The 11,442-nt window shown below is 26.6% G+C and overlaps 1 protein-coding gene across 2 annotated transcripts in view; it reads right to left on the minus strand.

The window, feature by feature from the left end:
• LOC129987636 (uncharacterized) overlaps positions 1–7,208 on the minus strand; it is a 363,982-nt gene extending 356,774 nt beyond the window's left edge. The window contains exon 1 of one of the 2 annotated variants that reach the window (XM_056095596.1): positions 7,113–7,208. The gene's annotated coding sequence lies outside the window, so the exon portion shown is untranslated. The other variant, XM_056095597.1, reaches the window with a different exon arrangement.
• Between the last annotated feature and the right edge of the window lie 4,234 nt (positions 7,209–11,442).

An 11,442-nucleotide genomic window follows, 5' to 3' on the forward strand; every position in this document is an offset into this window, starting at 1 on the left:
CCAAAAAAATTTTTGAGGGCTTTTTTTTTTTTTAAGATAAAGAAATAGAAGAATTTTGTTTTAAAAATTCTTTTTCGAGAGAAAATCTGATTTATTTTTCGAATTTCAAGGATATTTTTTTTTTATTTTAAAAGAAATAATTATATTTATATAAAATTCCATTCAAAAATTTTGTACAAATTACTGAAATTTATTTGCATTAGGAATTTTTCTTTATTCAAAACTAAACTGAATTTCAATTATTTACTTCATGAAAATGCTTAACTTGTCTATTATAAATCTCCTGTTCAAAATAATATGTTTTCCAAAAATGGAAAAAATGTTAAGCAATCAATTAAAGAATCCCTATCACAAACAGGCATCTTTTTCTAATAATCTTTAATAATTCTTTATACTAGTACCTGAAAGTAATAAATAAGCTTAAAATGAAAACAAAGGTGTGAAGATATATTTAAAAAATATTATTAAAGAATTTACTATTTTATATAATTTTTTGGTCATTATCTTACTGGATATGATTCCCACGCACGTTCTAAAATATAATGGGCCGGATTCAAACTATAGCTTTGTTTTTGTAAATCTTCAAAAAGAACAAATATTGATGCGATGGATATTTCCGATATTATGATAAATTCATTCAATTAAAATTGTGCAAACACTTTTTTTGCGGGAAATGATAATAACAGAGAAATCATTAGGTATCCTTTCTATTTAATCCACAACACGGGAAATTGAAAAAAGGCTTTTTAAAATGAATTTTACTGTCAATACATATTTCTATTTTTAAACTCAGACAGGAAGTAATTTTACACGTATGAAAACACCCACTAGTCAATTTTTTTTTTTATATAAACCAAATTTTTCTTTTTCTGTTTTTCAACAGATCAAAGTTTGCTGGAAGCCAATTAAAAATTTTTATAATTTTGTTTAGCAAACGAGGAATGATTATATTTCCGAAATAGCTTATATATATATATATATATATATATATATATATATATATATATATATATATATATATATATATATATATATATATATATATATATATATATATATATATATATATATATATATATATATATATATATATATATATATATATATATATATATATATATATATATATATATATAATTAAATATTTTTTTAAATCAACTGTGTGAAAACAAATTCATCACTATATAGTCATAGGAAATATTGTGTGTGTTAGAGTGTTCTATTTTTATTTCTTTATTATTTTTTTTTATCAAAAATAGCCTTAAAATATATTAATAGAAATTCGCAAGAGCATTTGATTAGAATTGACATCAAATTTTTCTTAAATAATTTAGAATATAACGCTTGTATTAGTTTCAGTAGCTTGCTCAATAAATTAGATAAAAAAAGATTAAAGAACCTTAAAACTATACAACGTAAAAAGAACCTTAATACTATACAACCACTTTGTTTTATCGTTTTTTTAAGAGTTGGCATACAAATGATGGTAATGGCAACTCAAAGTGTCTTCAAGCCCAAATTTTAAAATTTAATATGGAATTTTTTAAGTTTAATATTTTATTTTGTTTTGATTGAGGAATCTTCGTATACATCCATAGTGTTGTTTCTGATGACAAAAAAGTGTCATTCTAAAGAAATTTAGAAATTTGTTCTGCGCGTTTGATGCACTGAGTTTTAATTTTTTTTTTTTTAATAATGAGTACTTTCCCTAAAATTTTAAAGAATTAAAACTAAAATTATTGCATTCGTAACTCTTTCCCTTATTTTTTTTTTACAAAAATGTTTTTGATTTTCTTCTATCATTCGAAAATTTCTCTCCGATTAAAAAAAAAAAGAAAAAAGAAAAACCGTCAAAATACCTTTCAATTAATTAGTTCCTTAAGGGGTTAAAAAATATTCATCACTGATTCAAGATAGAAAAAACGTAGCCACGGGGAAAAGTTTCATGTTTACCGTTATTTGGCAAGCAGCCAAATAAGGATATCTAAAATCATGATTTTTTTATATAATTTAAATTCTAATAGCATTGTTTATAGCAAATTTTCTTATTTCATCACCCTCCCCTCCGTCTACATTTTTAGTTATCTTTTCGATTTTTAATCGACTGTATCTCATCACGCGATAACATAGCGGCGAAGAAAAGCAAACATTAAAAAACATTTATTTTTTTACTTCGGTTTTCATAACTTTATATTATTTGATTTAATTTAGTCTCTCTGGCATTCATCAGGAAATGGGTAGTGCCGGAAAGGTTTTGTTAAAATATAATTCAAAAGGATATCAAATATGTAAACTCGCAATAAAATAATTACTTCATTTATAAAACAAAATTTCAAACACAATGTCATAAACCTTATTATTATGCAGTTAGAATCTCATCTAATGAAAAAGATTAATGAGTGTGTGTGTTTTGGCGCTTTCTAATACAGCTACCATATTTCATATATATATATATATATATATATATATATATATATATATATATATATATATATATATTGGAGAGATGCAGCGGACATTAAGGGACAATTTATTACAATTTTAATTGCCTATTAAACTGAATTTTGTCGTTTTCCCGCGATAATATCTAAAAATATTATTGTACAAAAACGAGCGTTTCAAAAATTTAAAAAAAATTTCAAATTAATGATACCAATTTAATGGCCGAGTAATTTATTTCTGAATTTTGATGATTTAAAAAAAAATACTTTTTGCTTGATATATTGCTTCCGACAATAGATTACAATGCCTCCCGGAAATTCAAGCTATTTTAATTGCTTCATCAAATATTTGTCATCTTGGTATTTTCTTCCAAAGTTGTAAGCTAAAGCAAAAACATTTTATTTTATATCTGTATAGTTCACAAGATGAATTAAAAAAATGAAGTCACAACCCTGCTAAATTTAGAAGATAGATAAATTGCAGCGTTACGTTTCAATTAACGCTGTAATGTCTTAATTCTGGTCTCCAGTCTAAAGGTTTAAGTACATAATGAACAAAACGTACGAAAGACAATTAAAAAGAAACACGATTTTAATGTCATCGTTTTGACGGAAGCATTGATATGAAGTGAATATATGTCCAATTAACTTTTGTGGAATTATATCTAATATTCCCATCGAAGTAGCTGGTCACCAAAGTTATTTGAAATTTATTTGAAATGATTCCATTCACTATTCTAATATACGAATCTATCATATATTCGAATGTATAATACTTAATACAAGAATTACTGTTCGAATAGATAAAATCGCCCGCATTAATTGCACCATATAAAGTAAGTATACACTTTGTATTACCAAATAGCACTGAATTGTTTCATGCAATATTTGCGTTTTTTTAATAATATTTGTTGTTTATGCTCTAAAGTTAAATAAATGAGTTTTTTTTTTTAAATTACGAAACGATTAATTAATAAAAAGGCACACTACTAGTATCAAGAATGAGATATTTTAGATGAATAGTTATCATTTTCGAGTTCTTGAATAATATATTTAAAGTTAATTAAAAAAATTTCAACGAATTTTTTTTCTTTTATTTTAATAACCATTTACCCATTAATGACATCTGATAGATTTTAACGTTTACAGTATAAAACAAATTTTTGAAAGAATTTATATATATTTTATCATAGTAAAAATCCTTTTTGTAATTTTATAATTTAATTTAAGTAATAAAAATAAACTAGCCTTTATCGCCAAGTTATAAATGACTTTAAATTGTTTGCATATGAGCTTTTGTGTAGAAACAATAATCATTTGAGTAATGAAACTATATTTGGTCTTTTATTTCCTGCCTCGCCATTTTCTGTTAAAGACTAAATATACCAAATAGGCGACAGTAATTAGAATTCAACAATTTTTGTCAATCAGAATTCAAATGTGACATAATTAGAATTCAAAATAGTAATCAAATGGCATTAAACATCAAATTCATATAAATTATTCCTATATAAATTTGCATCCTTTAGAAAAGACAAATAAAACCATTTATGTAATCACTTTGAGTTCTTTACTTTCTTTTATTTTAAGATATCTTTATTGGTGAAAATAAATTTATAAAATGTCATTTAATATTCTATTAAAATCAAAAAGCTTAAATTTGTATTTTAAAATTTTGATATTATTCAATTTATAGCTTCAGAAACAATAATTATATCATAAAATGCATTTATCAATATTTTTATCACCAAATAAAAAAAATTTGTAGTATATTTTAACAATTTTTCTATGTCTAAGTATTGTCTCAATAAATTAAGGCAATTCTAAGAAAATATATATTGCCAACAGGTGGTTTCCTTCGCAATTCATGTAATTTAAACAGTTTTTAAATAAATATTTATCATTTTTTTAATATTTTTTTATCATTTAACATATTAATGCGTAATATTTATGAATTTAATGATTTGCAAATTTGTTATTAATTATTAGGAATTTATTTTTGTGATCGTTTGCGCCGCTTGTGAATATTTTTAAAAAATTGAATTACGTATTCGTAGCTTAAAATTGCGAAAAATTCACATTTATGTTTTATGATTTATTCCTACATTGTCTCGGCTAATTTTTCTTCCCTTTCATATTAAACTATTTAAATAATATTATTTTATTTATTTTAGCCGATTATAACCTACGGTTCTGAATTATTTTCATTTAATATTATTTCATCAAGAAATTATTGCAACTATGTCACTACGAAAGCATTTAAAGACCCAAATAAATTATGACATCTAAAATACTTCTTTTATTTATTATAATTACTTACAGCTAATAAGGTGTTAATGATTATAAAAATAAAGGAAGCGATAATTAAACCTTATAAAGTGATTAATATGGTTTACTTCAAAATTTTAAATTAAACTATAGAATTAATGTAACACTAATGTCGTATACAAATGAATTTCAAACAATTAAATATTTAAGAATAAAATTTTTGAAAACAAAAAAGTTTTAATAGCAAACAAACCACTATATTGTTAAAAAGCAATAAATTCCTTATATTTATCACTATAACTTTAAGTATAAATTATATGACACACTAAATGAATTATTTTTCCATTAGCAATACTGATAAAACATAATTAAAAATTATAAAATAATTAACATATTATTTAAATTTAAACACCAGTTGCTCGTATTACACATCTAAAAATGTACTGAATTCCATAATTTGCAAATCTTTTTATATATGAGCATTCACAAATCTGCATAATAGGATTTATTTTATAGCGAAACAATCAAAATCAACTTTTTTAAACCAAAAGAAAAATGTTTATAATTAATATTTAAAAATTACTCCTATGTCCTCCTTTTTAAAACCAATTAGCTCATATAACTCTTCATATTTCCATATTTCAATATAACTCTTTTTTTATCGTAATTAAGCGATTTTACTCCGAACATAGTATATATATTATGGAAATGTGATTAATCGATTAATATAAATAATAATCGAGATTAGAATTAATAATAAACGATCAATGCCGTAAATTGAATAATCACTTTGTAATAATAATCTATTAATCACTTTGTAAAAATAGCTTATCAATCACATTAATAATAACATATCTATTAAAATACAAAAATTCAATACTTTGTAAGACTTCGTATACTTTGTAATTACCTAATATGGAGATTCTCTTGCAAACTTCGTACTCAAATAAGCATTTATGTGAAACAAGGCAACATAATATTCTGCTTTTAAAAATACATTTTTCAATTTATTTAAATAATATGCATTATGACTCATACATCAAAGTATGCATAATTCAACAGGTGGTTTCTTTATAAATTTTTAACATGAATAATCTGATTTAAAAAAAAAATTCTTTCCAATTATCCCATCATTTTAATATTTAAAAAAAAGCAATCGTTATTTTTCACAAAAAATTACATTTAATTCAATATTTTGGAAATATTTATGACTTTAAAAAGCGTTTAACCTTACTAAATAAATTAATAAACATTTTTCTCTGAGACAGTCATCACAATCGATCATTTACCAAAAGAGTAGGAAAAAAATTTAAATGCAAAAAATACATTAATTTTCAAATTTTGTACATGTTTTTAGTTTCAGAAGTTTAATTTTGAACAAATATTTCTTAGAATAATTTTCCCCTCATTTTGCTTCTACCAGTTATATCATTATTCAGTTTTGAAAAAAAGAGAAAAATATTTATAGCTCAGATTAAAATAATACATTAAATACATTATTTTTAAAAGATTCGCATCTCGGTAAGTATTATAATTTGCAAAGAAAGATGTTCTAAACACTTTACTTTTTAATGACTATTCACAGCACTTTTTTTCAAAGAATAAAATACATTTTTAAATAATTATTTCACTTTTAAAAAATACATCTAGTTCCATGACTACGTTAAAAATATGGTTCAACTAGTCATTCATTCTGCAAAAGTTTTATATACAATTTTGCAAATATAAAATAGTCAAGTAGCCATCAAATTAATATAATTTAAAAACATAAAAAAAGAAGAATATATTAAAGAAAAACACTTTAAATTCTTTGTTTTAAAATATTATGAATCAGCAGGTGTTTTATTTCGTAATCAAAAATAATAAGATACATCCTGCTTTCTAATAAATATTTACAACAATGAAAACATGTTATATTATGCATTTAAAAAATGCGTTAGATCTCATACTTTGTAAATATTTAAAATTCAGCAGGTGGTTTGTTTTGGAAAAAAAAGAAAAAGAGAGAAATTGATAAACATTTTACTCTGAAATAATCATCACATTATTCAACTTTTAAAAACAAAAAAAAGAAGGAAAATTCTTCAAACATAACTTATAAAAATAAAATAAAACCTTTACTTTATATACATTATCTAACTCAGCAGGTGGTTTACTTTACAAAAAAAAAATGAAATGTTTCACTCTAGAACAATTACTGCACTACTCACATCTTAAAAATAAAATATAAGCAAAAAAACATTAAATATTTATATTTCACATTTAAAAAAAATTACACATAAAAAAATGAATTGTATACTTTCGGACCTGGCAGGTGGCAACGCAGGCGATAATCGTTTGTTTATACGCAGAGTCCTTTTCCCCGAGCGGCTGATTAAGCGAGTGCGAATCAATGGAACTTACCTAGTGCTTCTGAAGAAAACGTGGGATGAGAAATCCGGGGAGTTAGATAGGAGGAGTTCAGGCGGAGCAACTGGTCCCGTTGGCAGGCGGGAGTCTTGTTAAATAGGGGGTCGCCCCTCGACCACCGGCAGCAGAGAGACCGGCCCAACACCCACGCACTCGATGCGCCAGAGGCTGCCATTCGTTCCATCCCCCACTCCTGACGCCCACGCACGGCGCTCCCAGGAAAACTTTCCATTCCCTTCCCCCCTGCCGCTCGATCAAAATTGAAAGAAATCGGACGATTCGGTTGCGGCGGGTATTTTTCTTTTTTTTTTTTTTTTTTTCTTTAAAAATTTGAATGAGTTGTGGGAGGGACGATTCGTTATTCTGGACTCGTGTCGGTTTTAGATCACTAAGATAGCATCAAGGAAATTTTTTCGATGATTCTTTCGTTGAATATTTTTTTATTCCGTTTTATAAGCACGTATCGGGGAATTTCACTTGCACATGTATAGAACGTGTAATTCGATTTTTGAATTTTAATGTATAATGGGTTTTATAGATGAATAGATGGTTCAAATAATTCTGCAAAGAAATGCCAAGGAACATACATGCAGCATTTAACGATTGAGTCACGTAACATTATTATAATCGTAATAGTATTTAAATGCCGAAATATACAATAAGAAAGATATACTGGAATCAAATGGGAAATTTTAAATTTTGAAATAACTCAAGACTTATGTTGTTTAGAATGAAATGTGAATTGTTGTTTGAAAAATTGAAATTTGAAAGACGGCATCAAGTATAATTTTTATTTTCATGGATTCATTTTCGTTTTGGTTGTATTTCATTTGCTTATAGCAGCACGATTTTTGAGTATTCGTTAATCTTTGATTCTTACGTATATTACATTTCATGGGAGTCAATAATTTTAAAAGCTGTGCAAAATAAAGAACATTGCTTCAGAGAAATGTGATGCACTATTTAATAATTTGATCAAGTGGTATCTTAAAATGATATCACTAAATATCATTTAAATTTAAAACTGTGAATATCATATAACACTGTGATAAAACTGAAAATGTTAGAATTTAAATTATTTTAATAATTTAAAATAAAAATAATGAATTATCGTTCTAAAAATCAAGATTGCTAAAATTATGGCTCTTTACGTCAGGATATTGAATAATTTAAAATAAAAAATAAGCAATCGCTTCAAGAATCAAGATTAGTTAAGATTATGATTCGTTATGTCCAGGATATGTGTCTATAATGGATTGCCAAGACACCATCAAAGAAGGTTTTTCTTTATTTCAATCATCTCTTTTTAGGAAATATTTTAAATGAGTTAATCTCAATGAACGATAAAGGTAATTTTTTCTAACTAAAATTTAAAAAAAACTTTTTCGTAATTGCATTTTATTTTATCGTTTTACGAAGTATGTAAAAAAGAAAGTATCTTACTAGTCAAGAAATGTTAACTGAAGCACACTGAGTTAGATGAAATTTTTTTTGTATGGTATTTACACAATTTGTAAATATCTATCAAGAGGAAGTCTGTCCGCCAAACTATCCTTATACAAGTTAGCACAATAACTGCAGGGTGAAAAGAATTAGATCAATACAATATTGGTATATATATTTGGTATATTAAAATCAAGTTAATAGGAAAATAAAAAAAAAACCAAATAAAAAATATAAAAAAGAATCCGGCCTCAAGACTTTTTCAAGGGTCACCCTCAGGTAGGGATTCAAAGAAAGGGATTTTTTCTGTGAAGGAAATGCAGACAATAGTCTAATAATGACCCTAAAATCCCCTGAAATTAGGCCCTTTCTTTGAATCCCTGCCTGAGGGTGACCCTTGAAAAAGTCTTCAGGCCGGATTCTTTTTTATATTTTTTTTATTTGGTTTTTTTTATTTTCCTATTAACTTGATTTTAATACTTTTTGTATCAATTCATCTGTGTTTTAGAAGTAGCTGCAGTTGCGCCCTCTAAATACTACGAAGTTTTTTTTTCCTGTTCCTTTTTTGGTTTTGGTTTGAATAGGAAATAATTTTTAGTTGCGATTTCGAAACTGTTTTGTTTCGTTTTCATTTTAGTTTCGTTTTCAAACTATTTCTTACTTTAGATTGGTTACTGTATATATATATATATATATATATATATATATATATATATAACATCTAAAAAACATGTTCATATCAAATTCGGCAAGGAGGTAACCATCTGCCGTCTGTATTTTCACAAGCATGCAAGTACGATGTATAAAAACATGTAACAAATTTATTTAAATAAAATTTGATTTTACAGTTGAGAGTGTAGACTTTATCAAATTTTGAATCACATGTGGCAAAGGGTTGACCGTCTGTCGGACAAGCATGTAAAGGGGATGACTCAAAAGTGAAACAACTTAAATAGATGCAATTTGGTATGCGATCTTGTAACTACGATTGTATTTCTATGTTGTAAGTTGGTTTTAATCGGTGGTAAAAAAGGCATCGAAAATAAACATTCAATTCCCTGGTATTTTTATAACCACATCCGGGAAACTGATTGTTAAATATTGTATTTCAATGAGTTCTTTCTATTGTTCGTCAGTGGTTTACGATTAATAATACGCAAGCACAGATATTTGAGAGTATGTAAATTTCAAGGAGGTCACTCACAGTGGTTACTTTCTCGTGTACGAAGTACAGAGAGGTTACATTAAACTTCTCCTCTAAACAACATCCTACAACGCAAACGGATGAACGGATTGCAGCGAAATTTGGTATACGGAATATACACGAGATGCATTCACGGGATATCGAAAAAAATTTAGTTAGTTGATTTCTGGTTAAGCGCCACTTAAAAAGTCTGCTGTATTGTGCAGGCGTTGCGACGTTGAATGACTTAAAGAACTCCATAACGCTTCATGTGCGAAGCATCACAACTGAACAGTTACGATCTGCTGTTGAACACACTGTCCATCGACTTGAAATTTTGCAGGAGAATGAGGGTGGTCACATGAAGCCTTTTCCCTACATTGTCTTAGACACGATTAAAAAGTGTTCCTCTTATGCAATTTCGTTCTAATCCGTTCTTGTTTCTGTAAACTGAACTTTGTTTCCCCCTCAAAAAGCATACTGTTATTTTTTTCCTTACCTTTACTTAATGTGTTTCGTTGACAAGATGATCGGAAACTAGTCAATAAATGTTAATACTATTTTTGTAATCCGTTTTCGTCGTTTATTGTGTTAAATTCAATGTTTTTTTCCGAAAAAGGCGCCCTCTAGTGGACATTTTGGAACTAAAATCTTTTTTTTCGAAAATTCAGTGAGCGCATCTCTTGTATATTCTGTATACGAAATTTCGTTGCAATTCGTTCATCCATTTGCATTGTAGGGTGTTGTTTATAGGTGGTTTAATTATAACCACCCTGTTTACAAGGAGAAAATATTGTAATCATCAAAATATTAGAACTCGAAATTTTGATGAATGCGCACGTTTCAGAGCTCCATCAGTTCAAAACATACAACTTATCAACCAGATGAGATAATAAAAGAGAGTTATGAATGTTTCTCGGTTTGTAAAGACCATAACTCAAAAACGTTATGAAATACAATGATAAAATTTTATATGACATTATGCACCAATAGTGTAGATTTCTGTCTAATTTTTAACTAAGTCCATTCAGTGTAAGTCTCTTTCTCCGATTGTCTTAATATAATTTGACACGATAACCAAAAACAAAGAGAGCTAGACAGATGAAATTAGGTAATCGGATTGATATCTTAAATGTAAATATGTCTCAAATAGAAAACCAAATTCGTAAATGAGTCAATCGCCTGTCGGTTTGTATTTTCAGAAACACATAAACGCCATAAGTCAAAAATGTAATGACTCAAATACATGAAATTTGGATATTAATTCATGACTATATTTGTACTTATGCATTAAATTTTGTTTTTAATCAATAGGGGGGGGGGAACCTCTCGAAAGGCACATTGGATTTTCTGTTACTTCTATATTAACCTTATTCCATCGATTCATTGCAAAATATCGCATACTGATAGGCTTTTCCTAGCTAATTTTACCCAATGGCATATGATTAATAATACACAACACATTTATAAGATTTTATATGAGGATGTTTAGAGCACTCCTGGTGATTTAGAAAAGCTTATTTTCAATGCAACAGTAGATTTATTATTGAGGTGTGTTTGATTTCTTCAGTTAAAAATATTTAGCTTTCTATTAATGTAGAAATTAGAGAGGGAAAAAAGATAGAACAATAAAAACTTTACATCATTAATTTGTTAATTTTTTTTTCCTTCTTTTAAGATTTTATACAAAATTTCTTT

This window comes from Argiope bruennichi, chromosome 10, assembly GCF_947563725.1.
Source record: "Argiope bruennichi chromosome 10, qqArgBrue1.1, whole genome shotgun sequence".
Lineage (NCBI taxonomy): Eukaryota > Metazoa > Arthropoda > Arachnida > Araneae > Araneidae > Argiope > Argiope bruennichi.